At 41.2% G+C, this 15,982-nt stretch overlaps 1 non-coding gene across 1 annotated transcript; it reads right to left on the bottom strand.

Annotated features, from left to right (window-relative positions):
• Positions 1-12,225: 12,225 nt before the first annotated feature.
• On the bottom strand, positions 12,226-12,352 carry LOC117720253 (small nucleolar RNA SNORA17). Its single transcript, XR_004608277.1, has one exon. It is a non-coding gene; the product is annotated as a small nucleolar RNA SNORA17 (small nucleolar RNA).
• Positions 12,353-15,982: the final 3,630 nt, after the last annotated feature.

The following is a 15,982-nucleotide window of genomic DNA, read 5'->3' as shown; positions in this document are numbered from 1 at the left end:
TGGATCTTTTGTGGACTGTGATGTCTCATTATAGCCTTAGGCAATGAAGCAGCTGAGGACCCTATGAAACCATAATGTGAACTGAAAAAGAAGGCAGTGTATTCATAGACCAGAGTCACCCGGCGGCCCTTCAAGCCCTCTCTGAGTGAGAAGACAAGCTCCTACCTTTCAAATCAACCGTCAACAAAGCAAAGTTCCACCTTCCCACAGCATTTAGTGATGATAGAGAAGTCATAGCTTAGATTCTTTTCTAATAAGGGGGAGGGCTGGTGCAAATGCATATGTGTCTGTGTATGCGAAAGCTAGAGGTTCGAAACCTAGGGTGTCCTGCTGGGAACCTCAGCCACTTCCTCTGAAACAGGATCTCTCATTGGGTGGGAGCTTGCTACTTAGGTTAGACTAGCTCCTAACCAGGGATCCCAAATAATCTACCTGTCTCTGCCTCCCCAGCCCTGGGAGTATAAGTGCTGTTACCCCTAGCTTTTTATGTGGCATCTGGGGATCAGAGTCTGGTCCCCATACCTGCAAGGCAAACCTTAATCAAACTCTGTCTCCTAGGCCCATATTGTTAGAGACTTTTAGTTTTATGGCTTACTCTGGAAAGAGTTGAATGTTTCCCCTATTAGTGAGTGTCAGAGCTTGGATTTCACTTCATTCTGATGAATGCCAACCACAGAGAGCTCTGTTTTCAAAGCTATGCCACCAGTCCTGGACAGCAAGACACAAAACATGGGAAAAGGAAGCAGTCTTACCAGCCTGTTCTATTTAAAAATTTTGTTTTGGGTAAAACAAAAGTGTTTAATTTTTTTAAAATATGTGTTTGTTTTTGAACTCTCTCTCTCTCTCTGTGTCTCTCTCTCTCTCCCTCTCTGAGCATTCATGTGTGTGTGTGCGCGCTCGCGAGTGTGCGTGTATCCTTGGAGGTCACAAAAGGCAATGGAATCCCCTGAAGCCAGACTTACAGGCAGCTGTGAGCTACCTGCTGTGGGTTCTCTGGATCAGCAGCAAGGACTCTTAATGGCTGAGCTCTTTCTCCAGCCCAGTTTTATAACCTCCCTTTTCTGTTTCTAGGATAAAATGCCAGGACTAAAAGTCACTTAAAGCAGGAAGGCTTTGTTTTTACTGATGGTTCCAGAGGATCGAGTCCATCATGGAGAGAAAGGCATGGCAGCAGGCAGAACTAGACACGGCAGCAGAGCAGGTGGCTGCTGAGTCAGATTTTCATCCACGTGGGGGAAGCAAAGACAATAGGAAGTGGAGTGAGATCATAAACTCTTAAAGCCCTCACCTAGTGACATACTGCCTCCACATGGCTCCACCTCCTAAAGGCTCAATAACCTCTTCAAACAGTTCCTCCAACCGGGAACCAAATGTTCAGATACATTAGCCTACGGGGGACATTCTCATGCAAACTGCAAAAATCCCTATTACATTTTTAAAAAATAATTTTGTCATTCTAATAAGTAAAGACATTAAAAATTAAATGCTTTGTTTGATTTACTAGCTTTATGTCACTTTCATTTTCTGTAAGGGATAAATTCTCTGTGTGTGTCTCTCTGTCTCCCTGTCTCTCTCTCTGTCTCTGTCTCTCAGAGTCTTTATGTCTCTCTCCCTCTGTGTATGTGCGTGTGCATGTATGCCTCTGTGTGTGTGTTTGTGTGTGTGTGTGTGTGTAAGCCAAAGGATCAATAGATTGCTGTTCCTAACATGCCACCCACTTTATGCTTTGAGATGGTTTCCCACTAACCTAGAATGCAGCGAGTATTCCAGGTCGGCTAGGCTGGCTGGCCAGTGAGGGGCAGGGTTCAGCCTCCCACCATCAGGATCATGAGGGCAAACCATCATTCCTGGATTTGTGTCTTTAGCACTGGTCCTGAGGATTGAACTCAGGCCCTCATGCTTGCAAGGTAAGCATTTTACCGAGTGAGAGATCACCTAAGCTACTAAGTTCTTCCAAAAATAACTTACTTTTAAAGTATAAGCTTGTTTAGATTGCCTGTGAAGATTGGGAACTAGAGCAGAAGTTGCTTCAAAGTTGACCTTACATTTCTTTTGTCAGTGTCACTGCCTGTAACAGTTTCCCAGTCAATCTAAGTCTTCCTTACCTCACAGGAAATGTAGAATGCAGCGCGTCAGTTAAATGAAACCTCAGTACTAGGATTTAAATATGAACTATCTTCCATGGGTTGGCTGAGTTTTTGAACACTTGATTCCTAGTTGGTGGTATTGTTCTGGAAGGTTGTGGAATCCTGTGGACCTTGTGAAGAAGTGAATAACTGAAAAATATGAAGGGACCCACCCACAGTGGGTGCTCTCTCCAGGACCCCAAATTAGGCACCTATTTTCACAGAGAGAGCCTTCTGTAAGTGACTGATTCAGGAAGAAAACCAGCCACAAATGACCTTATAGGTGTGATTTTCAAGAGGAAAAGGTGAGTGTCTGGGTTAGAATGGGCTAAGATGCAGCTGTGTGTTTCCATCAGGTCTTTGATTGCTGGACTCCAATACTTTGATAGCTAGACCTTGGTGGTTACCCTCAGGAGGAGCAAGTGACCTTGAGTGGAAGTAGCCACCAAGAGAATGGACCTTGGTGGTTAGCTTTAGGTATGCAATCTAATATTTTGTTTTGTTTTTAGCAAGGAATAGGAATGGAGGAAGGTCAAGGCCTTTCAAAGGCCTGTTTGCTCTGCTTGGGGTTGTTAAAGCCCCTTCAGAATATACTTTATATATGTCTGCATGGTGTGCGCGAATGAACATATGTGTTGCAATGCATGTATGAATGTCAGAGGCCAACCTTGTCAGGATTATACTGTACTTTTATCTTTATGTGGCCTTTGGAGATCAGACTCAGGTGGCCAGGCTTATGCTGCAAGCCATTGCACTTGAGGGTTGAAAGCCTGTCCCTAAGCCCAGGCAGTACTCTGCTTTCTGACTCTAAAAGTGATGAGAACAGATGCCCCTCACTCCCGACACCATGCTTGTGAGTCAAAATGGGTCACAGCAATCCCTTCATTATCTCTATGTTCCGCATGGTACCTTGCACATGAAAACGCTCGGCTCTTTTGTCCCAAGTTCCTTATGGACTAGAGACCTTAATTTTCAGTTCCTTCATTGCCTTACTTACCAGTATGGTTATTTCTATGTGTCAGTGTCAGCTAGTAAGTTCTAGCTGCAGCGTTGAAGGCCAGATTCAACCCTACAGGGTAAATTGAGGAGGACTGAGTTGGTGATTGATCACTCAATAGACTTTTCTCTGAGGGAATAAAGTTTGATTCACTGGAGCTGGCACTCCCTGTGATCACTGAGAAACTCTCTGAACTCTTTAAATTCGTTGGGAGCCAACAAGAAGGGAAAGAGAAAGGGAGGAAGACACACACACACACACACACACACACACACACACACACACACACTGAGTGGATGAAGTAAGTCGAGTTCCAACAACTTCATACATATACATGCATGCAGACAGACATGTTGAACAGATGGAACAAACGACAGTGAACATGCTCCAACAAACTTCACATATACAAATATACACATGTACATATTTGGTGGATGGAGCACACTCAAACCAGCTCTTTTTTTAGCCTTTTATATCATCTAAGACAAAGTTGTCTATATAATAAAAAGTTTACCTCATAACCACAAGTTACATAGCCTCTAAAAACAATCACCACAAAAACATATTTTTTAAAAAAAGATTAAAATCATTACACAAAAGAAAATTATAGCAGGGTGATTGATTATGTATTTGTCTTTTGAAACTTATACCTAACTAAATATTTCCCATCTTTCTCTCCACAAGTTCAATATAGCCCCAAAGCAATAATTCTTCTGATATTGATTAATAAAGTTTAACATGCCAAGCTACAGAAGCAAGTTTTTCTCTATTTATAGCTGACAACAATTTGTATTTACCAAGAAGCAGATCATCATCTACGTTACATCTTACTTGTGAAGTCCTGTTTGGCTAAACTGGCGAATCATCTGTTCTTCGTTCTTATTTTCACAACAGGACTGCTTACTCTTTTCTCATAACCCTGTCTTTTCACGGTGCACACTGAAACCTGTGGTCACATCCCTAGATCACAAGACCCAGGAACTCAGCGGCAACCTAGAATGAATGTTTTTTTTGGTTATTAACTTGTCCCAAGCCTATTTGTCTCTTCCAAGTACAATTCCATGGTTGTAATGCATGAAAGCTCACTGCCCTCCTTTTCTTTTCTTTTTTTCTCTTTCATTTTCTTCTCTTTTCTTTACCTTTCTTTCTTTTCTTTTTATATGAGTTATTTTATTTATTCACATTTCAAATGTTATTCCCCCTTCCTGGTTTCCCCTCTGCAACCCCCCTATTCCATCCACCCTCCCCCTGCTTCTATGAGGGTGCTCCCCGACCCACCCACTCACTCCCACCTCACTGCCCTAGCATTCCCCTACACTGAGGCATCAAGTCTTCACAGGACCAAGGGTGTCCCCTCCCATTGGTGTCAGATAAGGCCATCCTCTGCTACATATGTGACTAGAGCCATGGGTCCCTCCATGTGTACCTCTTTACTAACCTAGGCAGTTCCAACTATTCTATAAGGGAGGGGCACATTCTGTTTTTAATTCTAACTTTATTATAACTTCATAACAAAACAAGTTAAACCATCTCCTTAACTTTCTATCAACTACTCTAACTTCTTAAAATTATTTAGATCAAATCAGGAATTCTATAAAATCATTAATTCATGCAAACAGCATTATCTCATGACAGTTCATCTTCATGTTGATCTGCAGGAGGTTTGCCCAACACAGTAGGCTATCAACCAGGAAGGAATCACATTAGGCTAGAGGCAGTGAGGTCTCCCCATGCCCAATCACACCATGCCAGATATATGAGGAACACAGTATGACACATGAGAAGGCACAGCATAGCCAGAAGCAATCCTGGGACGGAGCCCCTGAGGCTGTGCTTCTCCAGAGTACGAGCATCACAGCTGTGCAAAATGCTGGGCAGTCACCAGGAAGCTCACGTCCCACTGTAGCTGCTCCTGCATGGTGTCTGTCACTGCAGCATTGTCACTCACTACTGCCACTTTGAGCATGCTAGCCATGCTGTGGCTGAGCACAGGCAGCGTTTAGATGTTCAGGGTATAAGTCTGTGACCACACTTTACCCGTGTAAGTTATATAAACAGTTATGAGACTCTATGACTTCCAATGAATATCACTGCACTATGTCAGTGACCCTTCTTGATTGCTGGTGAAATTATAAAACATGAAATAAAATAGCAAGTAGTTCCAGGATGTTTAAGTATGAGCTTGGAATTGTAAAAAAAAAAAAAAAAAAAAAAAAACCAACAACAACAACAAAAAAAACCTTGAACTTGACATTACTCTATATATCCATGTGAGAATTTTGTAGATTTTCTTAGTCAAAATTTTGTTGCATAATATATTGAAGAATGTTTTTTATGCAACTAAACTACATAAAAATGTGTTAGGTGGTTGTTGTATGACTTTCCTGGGGAGATGTGAACAAATGTCTATTCAGTCCAGATGACAAATCAAAGAGAAGATTCCACTTAAATCTAGCTTGAGGAACCAGTGAGTTTATTAGTGTGATTTAAAAGATAGGTGAAGGGTCACTCAGCATGGATAACACAGATAGCTGTGTCACTAAGCAACCCAGCATGGGTGATGTCACTAAGCATCCCAATCCAGCATGGGTGATGTCACTAAGCATCCCAATCCAGCATGGGTGATGTCACTAATCATCCCACCCAGCGTGGGTGATGTCACTAATCATCCCACCCAGCGTGGGTGATGATCATAAAAACTGTATCCTTAGAGCCCCGCCGCACAACCTGCAGGCAGCTGTCAGGGGATGTCCTATCCCTAGCAGTTGTCTACTGTTTTTATAAACTTGGGGATGGGACTTATAAATTTCAGGAGCTTTCTGACCTTATGAGTTTTGTTTACTTCCTGAGTCTCCTGAATGTCCTCTCCAAGGAAGGAGTGTTTCAATGTGGACGAAATAGTTTCAGAATGGAATTAAATCCAGAGTGCAAACACAGCTGCTTTGAAGAGTAAGTGCTTTGAGATGGATCCCATAGACAGTGCAATTGGCTGTCTTGAGCAGATGCAGGTATGTTCTGGGTGGATCTGGTAAAATATGCTTTGTAGAAAGCTGTAGCCTCTAGAGAAGTTATACTGAAGATTGACTATTCACCAATCACTGCTAATAGAATAGGAATTTAACAGCTTGATGATTTCTTTAAGATCTATTTTTAATTTTATGAATTCTGGAGTATCTGTGTGGGGGTATGTGTGTAAGGATAGAGGTAGCCACAGAGACCAGAAAAGGATATTGAATGTTCTGGAGCTTGGGATATGGACAGTTGGGAGATGCCCAATGCTGGTGCTGGGAACCGCATGTAGGTCCTCTGCAAGAGCAGTACTGCTTCCAACCCTGGGTTGAGGACACCATGAGAACACAGTGAATCAACTAATCAAGGCCCATAGTGGTTCACAGAGACTGAAGCAGCGGTCATAGAGCCTATATTGATCTCTATATATACCTTATGGTCGTGTAGCTTGGTGTTCTTGTGAGATTCCTAATAGTGGAAGTGGGGGTGTCTCTGACTCTTTTGCCTGCTTTTGGGATCCTTTTCCTCCCACTGGATTGCTTATCTCATCCAGTCTTGATATGAGGGTTTGTGTCTAGTCTTATTGTAACTTGGAATGCCTTGAAATATCCCAGGAAGGCCTGGTCTTTGCTGAAGGGAAATGAAGGAGTAGATCTGAAGGAACAGAGAGGTGTATGTGTCAGGGGACTGGGAGGAGTGGAGGGAAAGGAAACTGCAGTTGGGATTAAATATATAAAAAGAATATGGATTTTAATTTTTTTGTGACAACTGTGTTTATTCCAATGCATTGTGTGTAGAGGAAAGTCCGCATATTACTAGACAGAGGGATTTCTGATGGGTTGTTTATCAAGAAACCACTGCTGAGGAAGAAGTGCCTGACATCCATGCACACAGAGAGGAGAGAATTCCCTCAGCTCAGGGTCCTCCCTGCCAGACCTACAGTGGCTGGCATTAGAATCACCAAGGATGTCTTTGAAGAAAGAATTACTACAGTCCACCCTCAAAGACATAACTCAAACATCTGGAGCATTAATACATCAAAGTAATGTTGATTTAAAACATAATCTCTATCTGGACAATGTGTGATGGTTAGGTTTTTTTAAATTAAGATTTTATTTACGTTTATTTTGTGTGGGTGGATATTTTGCCTCCATACATGTCTGTATCAAAAACATGCAGTGCTCATGGAGGTCAGAAGATGGCATCGGATCCTCTGGAATTGGAATTGGAGCTAGCTGTTCACTCTCTGTGGGTTCTGGAGACCAAGCCTGGGTCTTCTGGAAGAACAATTAGCGTTTTTAACCACTGAGCCATCTCTCTATACCTTGATGATCAGTTTTAATTGTCAACTTGAGCCAACCTATAATCACTTGGGAAGAGAGTCTCACTAAAAGTTGTCTAGACAGGATCGGTTTGTGGGCTTATCAGTGGGGCGTTCTCAGGATTGTGCTCACTAAAATAGGAAATATTCACCCATTGTGAGTGGCACCACTGCCTGTGTTTGTGTCCTGGACTGTGTAAATGTAGAGAAGGGGCTGAGCACAAGTGAGCACACAAGCATGCACTCACACTCTCTCTCTTCTCTTGACTGTGGACATGCCACTGGCTGCTTCAGGTTGCTGCCTTGACTTACCCGAATGATGGGCTGTGATCTGAGACCCTGAGCTGGATGGGCCTTCAAAGCTTCTTTCATCATTATTTATCAGACCGACAGAATTAAAGCTAGGACAAGACGTTCATATAACCGAGACTAGTAGCATGATGACTGAAACCTCCATTTCCTGTCTCCCTCTGGGTTCTTCCCTCATTCCTCCCCACTCTTCATCCCCCCCACCCCCCAACTGCACAGCCCTCTGTCTACAAACAGTTTTGGATTTTTATTTAACTTAAGACTAAAACTATAAAACATTAGACACTATGAAAGATGCATTTTAAAGCTTCTATACCCTTCATCCTTGGAAGACCAGTCCCCCTAATACTTGCCTGCCTTCCTCATCTGTTTGCCTGCATCAGGTTAAGTGTTTGTGAGGAAGGAAACTGTTATTCCTCCATCCACTACTTAAGCCGCAGTATTTCCAGCTTTCTGATGCCTCTTTCTCTGTGGAGTGGATTCTGATTTTGGTCAGTTGACCACATCATATTCCATCATCGTGGATAGATCTGTTGTATAGGGGAAATGTTAGTTTCTTTCTGTAAGCATTTTGTGGGTTACATTTATTGTTCTGAAGCAGGTTAGAGAGCTAATAGGGGCTTGGGAAGAGAAGGGGTTCTCACTCTGCAGTCTGACTGAAGCATGCATTTATTTCACTAGCTGAAAATCAGGATCTATAACACAATTAACATTGGCTTAATGCTCTTCTTCCTTCCCAGATATAAACCTGTAATTTTCTAAGAATCTTTCCAGAAACCTCATTTACAGTAAAAAGACACTGTTTTCATGGTTCCTGATTTAAAAAAAAAAACACCCTGTTTTTCATTTTATCTAACTGTAGTTGTATACAACATATCTCTGGAGCCACCATATTGTCTCAGGTATCAAAAAGGTAAATAGAGGTAGAGGAGGGATTAGTCCTTTACAAACCACGGAGCAATGAAATTCCCACAGCTTCTAACATCCTGTGAACAATCACCACTAGGACTGCCTGCAAAGCACAACTCCTGAATATAATGTCTTTTTGTGGTTCCCAAAGGAGAGTTCTGCCTTGCTTGCTGTTCTTCCTGAGAACCACTTTTTCTATTAGCACTGGTTCTTAAGGTCTATTTTTAAATACCCTTTAATAAATTCTAGTTCTGCTTCATACTGGTTTGGGCCGATTTTTCTCTATGATGAAGTAAAGGACCCAGCTTTACCTGATTGGATATCTCTTCAGGATGAGTGGATCTTTTAGGATGCCAGTAGCAGTTCCGATCTGTTTCTCTCACAGAATCATTGTGTCTGCTTTCATGCCAATACCATGATGTTTTTATTACTTTATCTCTGTAATACAACTTAAGATTGGGGATAGTGATACCTCCATGTTTTATTGTTTAGGTTTGTTTTACCAATCCTGGATTTTTATTTGTTTGTTTGTTTCCTTATGAAGCTGAAAATTGCCTGTTCAATTTCTGTAAATAATTGTGTGAGAATTTTGATGGGGATTGCATTGACTCTGCAGATTGCTTTGGTAGGATGGCCATAAAGAATTCTATGAATCCATGAGCATGGGAGAGCTTTCTATCTTATGATATCTGCAGTTTTTAACCCTTGGTATCCTAAAAAGTTTTCATTGTATAAGTCTTGCACTTGGTTGGTTAGTTTCCACAGAAAAGGCTATTGTGACAAGTATTGTTTCTTTCTCAGTCCATTTGTATATAGGGAGGATACTGATGGTTTGCGTGTTAATTTATATCTCCTTACTTTGCTGACAGTGTTTATTAACTATTGAGGTGTCATGGTGGAGTTTGTAGGGTCATTTATATATACAATATAATCATCTGTAAATAAAGATATTTTGACTTCTTCCCTTCCTATTTGTATCAGTTTTCTTACTACTCTAGCTAAGACTTCAAGTACTATTTAAAGTAGTTATGGAGAGACTAGACATCTACCTCTTCTTCCTAATTTTAGTGGAATATTTTGAGTTTCTCTCCACTTAGGTTGACGTTGGCTATAGGCTTGCTGTAAATAATCTTTATTATGTTGAGGAATGTCCCTTGTATCCCCAGTCTCTGCAAGACGTTTATCATGAAAGAAGTTGGATTTTGTCAAAGGCCTTTTCTGCATCTAATTAGATAAACTTGTGGCTTTTGTCTTTCAGTCTGTTTATATGGTAAATTACATTTTTCAATTTATGTATGTAGAACCATCCCTGCATCTCTGGGATGAAGCCTACTTGATTACAATTGATAATCTTTTGGATATGTTATTGAATTTGATTTGCAAGTATTTTATTGAGAATGTTTGCATCTATGTTTATAAGGGCAACTTATCTATAATTATCTTCCTTTCTTGGGCCAATTATGATTATGGTGGCTTCATAAAAAGACTTAGACAATGTTTCTTCTGTTTCTATTTTGTGGCATAATTTGAGTAGTATTAGCATTAATTCTTCTGTGAAAGTCTGGTAGAATTCTGTGCTAAAATCATCTGGCCTTGGGCTTTTGGTGGGGGCAGGGATACAGACTTCTAATTAGTGCTTCAAATTCACTAGTGGTTATGAGTTTGTTTAAGTTGTTTATCTGATCTTGATTTAACCTTGGTAGGTCATAAACAATAAGAAATTTACACATTTCATTTAGGATTTTTAGTTTTTAGGGTACAGATTTTTAAAGTATGTTCCTATGATTCTCTGGATTTCCTCAGTGCCTGTTATGATGTCTCCCTTTTCATCTCTAATTTTGTTATTTTGTTAATTTGGCAAAAAGGGGGAAGGGAGTTTTTACCTTGCTGTTGCTACTCCTACTCCTCAGTAGATGAGAGGTAGGGCCAGCTCTTGCACTCATGACCTTGAGGCCAGCTCACTGGCAACCCCCTACATCCAAGGTCAGTTCTACTGTACTGCCCAGGCAGGTGCAAGAACTACTCTCTTGAGTGCTGCAACAGGTAAGGGACAAGGCCAGCTCTCCAGCTCTCATGACCCCTTGGCCAGGTCTCCCACCTGCTGTAGGTGGTGAGGGATAACAAGAAGAGGGTATCTCTCCCTTGTCGTTGTCACTGCGCAGGAGATGAGTGGCAAGGCTAGCTTTCCTGCACACTTATACCCTTGGGTCTGATTCACCCAACTCCTACAAAGTGCAGGGGTGGGGACTAGTCTCCTGAGTATTACAGCTGGCTAGGGGCAGGGGAAGCTCTCCTGTTCTCATGCCCCAAGGGCCAGTTTTGGATAGCCCTCAGACATGCCTCCGGGTGGCAACCCAGACCAGGTACATCTGCCTGGCCTTTGGTGATAACAGACCCCTGCTGCTGTGGTTCCACAGACCCAGATGTGGACTCCAGTGGCTGGACAGGACAGGAGCCCATGGTCCCAGGTGGAATCACTACTCACATCATGCTGTTCCTTACTTCCCTTGAGTCTCCAGTCCTGTTTCTTTTCCTTGTGCCCACATCCTTCTGTTTCTGTTTCTCTTCTATTTCTTTGCTACCTACTTGCAAACTTTCATGGTGCCTGAGGTCTCTGAGTGTCAGGAGTCATCTCAAAAGTGGTTTCAAAAGTGTTATGACCTGCTCGTGCATTATGGCAACAGATAGGGATCATCTTGGGCAAGGTCTGCACCCCAAGGCCTGCCTGGCACCTGACTGGTGGTCATCCCTTGTCAGAACCCATGGCACTACCAGTCTAGTATCACCTAGAGCTTGTGTCTCACCTGGCCCACACTAGTGGCCCCACAAAAAGGTTGTTGGTCTCCGGCTCACTCGTACCTGGGGGACTATGGTCCCAGCCACGGTTCTTTGTTGGGGGTTGGTTTTGTGCACTGTATATTCAGATGCTGATTTTTTGTGCCCAGAGATCTGGTTATAGTAAGGACATCAACTTTGGCATGAGTATTGAACCATCTCCTGTATCAATGTTGTATAAAAAGTGCTCCCCAATTATCTCTGATTGGTTAATAAAGAGCTGATTCATCCTATGACTGGGCAGAGTTTGGGTTTTGGATCACAGCTAGGGGTTCCAGGGAGAGGGAAAAAGAAGGACCATAAGAAGAAGAAGTAGGGATACCACATGGAAAGACCAAGAAATGGCCATGAGGCAGAGGGAGCAGGAGGAGTTGTGATGAGCTGTTCACCAAAGGATGCACCATGAGAACACACATGAAGCAGAACAAGCAAGAGTGAGACTCAGATTGAAGGGAAAGGACGACATGGCTGAGAAATGGATAGTTTAGAGGGTTCAAATAGATGAATATCTGCCCAGCCTAGGCCTGCAGATTATTAATAAACTTAATAGGTCTTAGTAGGTCAATCATTTGGAAGCTAACAGGAACACATAAGGTTTATATCCTTAAATTAAAATTACAGTTTTTCTAGTCTCTCGCTTGCTCCCCACCCTGGGAGCCCTTCCGGGACCTGAATGGTGCCAAGATGGTGGTCCTTTCAGGCTTCCATTTTTTTCAGTGAATGTTAGGCTGCTAATAATTCAGATGTTCACAGGCCCCGAACATTGAGCACAGACATAGTCCTCTCTGCCACTTACTGATAAACACTTGTCACAGCAGTCACACCTGCACTGCCTCTAGGCACAGGGTGAGTTGATCTTCTGAAGGCTTACATTTAACCTCTGCTAGACACAATGGTGTGTGTGTGTGTGTGTGTGTTGGAACATCACAATCAGCTAATCTGAGCATTTTTGTTTGTTTGAGACAGACCCACACAATTCCTGAAATCATTATGTGTCAGAGGATAACCTTGAACTTCTGATTTGCCTGCCTCTACCTCGTAAGTATCAGGTTTACAGATTTATCCCACCACATTCAGTTTTATGAGATGTTTGTTGGCAGAATAGTGACACAAGAGTGAAAAACATTTGACAGAGAAGGTGGCTTGAGCTCAGATCTTAAGTACTCACATTAAAAGCTAGCCATGGGGAGATGGAGAGATGATTTGATGGTTAGAAGTACTAGCTGCAGACGACCTGAGTTTGGTTTCTAGCACACATGTTAGGCTGCTCACACCTGTCTGTCCAATGAATCCAATACTCTTTTCTAGCTTCTGCACGTTCAAATGTATATGTATACATATAAACAAAAATGATAAAATAATTCTAAAATTCCAAGCATGCTTGTACATATCTCTAACACCAGCACCGTGGGAACAGAGAGAGAAGAATGGGTGTGGAGCCTGCTGGCTACAGCCTACAGGTCCAGTGAGAGAACTCATCTTAAAGGAATAATGTGGTCATCCTCATATGGTCTGGTGTGTACACACACATACACATGCATGTGCATATCACACACACAATGACTAAAGCATGTTGTTCTGCTATTGGGTAGTGTTTGTCTCCTGTCAGTATGTTTAGCTCTGCAAAGGTCCCATCACTCTTGATTAATATTTGCTTTGATTTCTGGGTTTCTGAGATGGCTGATGTGTGAAGTTACTTTATCTGACCTTTATTAGCAGTGTCTTGCTCTGACATTCCTCTCCGGAATCAATTCAAAATTCAATCAGGTTAAGTCAACAAACACCTGGTTACCTTTTCGTTACTTTCTAATACAACTGATGGCCTCCAATTGTCCTTTTCCTTCATCTCTAATCTCACCAACATTGTTATGTACCTTATATATAAGATCTCACCCTTTTCCTTACGTGTAAGATCTCACCCTCTTCCTTATGTGTAAGATCTCACCCTCTTCCTTATGTGTAAGATCTCTTTTCTCTCACCCTTTTCCAGATTCTTGCATCACATAACTATACAAGGGTATCTGATTTGATGAACAAAGTAACAATAACAAAAACTAAGAGATTTTATTCATGACCACAGATCAAGTCATTCTTTCAGTTTATGTGTTTATTTTTAAGCTTGATCTATCTATCTATCTATCTATCTATCTATCTATCTATCTATCTATCTATCTACCTATCTATTATTCTATCGTTTATTTACTTACTTTGATGTGTATGTGTTTGTGCCTCCATAAGGTTTTGTATATTACATTTGTACAGGAGTCAAACAAGATCAGCAGAAGGCATTTGGAACTGGAGTTATAACCAGCTGTGAGATGCCATTTGGCTGTGGGAACCAAATCTGAATTCCAACATGAGAACAATAAATGCTCTTAACCACTGACCTCTTTCTGCAGCCTTCTGAACACATATCTTGATTCAATTACACTTTTTTGTTCCAGTCTGATTACAGTTTATCAGAACACTTTATATGTTATTATTGGTTAACTGAGTATACATTGCAACTCAACTTCTCTAAACTTGCTTGTTTAAAGCAATCACTTATCTTCCTGAGTCTGCATTGCCAGGAGCTTGTCTGTTGTGGGTTGGGATGTGTTCTGCTGGTTTATTTTCTCTTTTGGAAACTATCAAGTCCATGAAGACAAACTCTTTTCTTGGTCACCATAGAAGCCAAGAGAACAAGATAACTGCATAGTTGGTTCTCAAGCCTTTGGCATTGACTGAAGCACTTTGAAAGGCCACACATGAAGTACAGAGCAGAGTCACACTGGTGCTAGAGTTGGGAGGACAAAGTCACGTGTTTAAAATATATGTGGGTTTAGGAAGCTTTGGTTTTGCCACAGCTTTGTCATGTTGTGGGGACGGTACTCTAATACCTTAGGTTTTTTTTTTTTTTTTTTAAATGGTTTCTTTTACTCTTTGTGTGCACTTGAGCCTGCAAATGCACATGTACACACACATTCACAGAATCCATGAGAGGGCTTCAGATCCCTTGGAACTGGAGTTATGGGTGTCCATGGGATGTGAATCTGGCTTTGTGGATGCTGAGAACTAAACTCTGGTTCTCATGACTGCACAGCAAGTGCTCTAACCTTTGAGCTGCCTCTCCAGAGCCCTCAAGTAACCTTCACAGACTCTTATTGGGCAGTCAATGAGAATTTCCTCAATGATTAATTGTGTTCACACTTTCTGCCTGGGTAACTTGTTCTGCTTACAAGTTGTATATTTTCTTTTGTGATTGGGTTACCTCACTCAGGATGATATTTTCTAGTTCCATCCCTTTGCCTAAGAATTTTATGAAGTCATTGTTTTTAATAGCTGAGCAATACTACATTGTGTAAATGTACCACATTTTCTGTATCCATTCCTCTGTTGAAGGGCATCTGGGTTCTTTCCAGCTTCTGGCTATTATAAATAAGGCTGCTATAAACATAGTGGAGCATGTGTCCTTGTTATATGTTGGAGCATCTTTTGGGTATATGCCCAGGAGTGGTATAGCTGGGTTCTCAGGTAGTACTATGTCCAATACTATGACTGATTTCCAGAGTGGTTGTACCAGCTTGCAATCCCACCAACAATGGAGGAGTGTTCCTCTTTCTCCACATCCTTGCCAGCATCTGCTGTCACCTGAGTTTTTGATCTTAGCCATTCTGACTGGTGTGAGGTGGAATCTTCAGAGAATCAAATAACTCTATTAAAAAATGGGGTACAGAACTAAACAAAGAATTCTCAACAAAGGACTATTGAATGGCTGAGAAGCACCTAAAGAAATGTTCAACATCTTTAATCATCAGGGAAATGCAAATCTAAATACAATGTTCTTCTTAATATGTGTTTTTAATTTTTATTTATTTAAAAGTATTCCCTTTAAGGTTAAATGTTCTCAACTTAAATGAAACTAATTTACAGTTTTTCAGTCAATCATGTTTTAGACATAGTATCTAATATTTTGCTTATACAATAATCTATATGTCTTTGAAAGTTTCAGAGTCTTATATTTAACATTTAGCTCTGTGATCTAGATGTATATATATATATATGTATATATATATATAATTTTATCAACATATATTAATTAAATACAATAATAGGTTTTATCATTATGTATTAGTATATGTAAACAAGGTATTTTGATTGGACTCACTCCCTGTTATCCTCATGTGTGCCTTTAACTGCCCCCTTTACCCTCATGTATCATTCTCTGAATTTCTTTGCCTGGTTCCTGAAAAGTTGACTGAGGTTGAATTTTAATGTAATGTGCTAATTTGTTCAGTGGAGAACATTTCAAGACAGCACAATACCCAGGCTATGTGGACAACTTTTCCTGACATTTATACTGAAAATAGAACAGTAGGTAGAGCAGAAACATGTAAGAACGGGCCGTTTGGCCTTGAAAAGGATATGAGTGAATTTACAAATTCCATCCACAGTAGGCTGTGACGGTTGAGGAGATTGCCGTGATTAAAGAGGGAT

Source organism: Arvicanthis niloticus, chromosome 14 (assembly GCF_011762505.2).
Source record: "Arvicanthis niloticus isolate mArvNil1 chromosome 14, mArvNil1.pat.X, whole genome shotgun sequence".
Lineage (NCBI taxonomy): Eukaryota > Metazoa > Chordata > Mammalia > Rodentia > Muridae > Arvicanthis > Arvicanthis niloticus.
The sequence above is the reverse complement of the archived record's forward strand: the minus strand, read 5'-3'. Positions and strand labels throughout refer to the sequence as shown.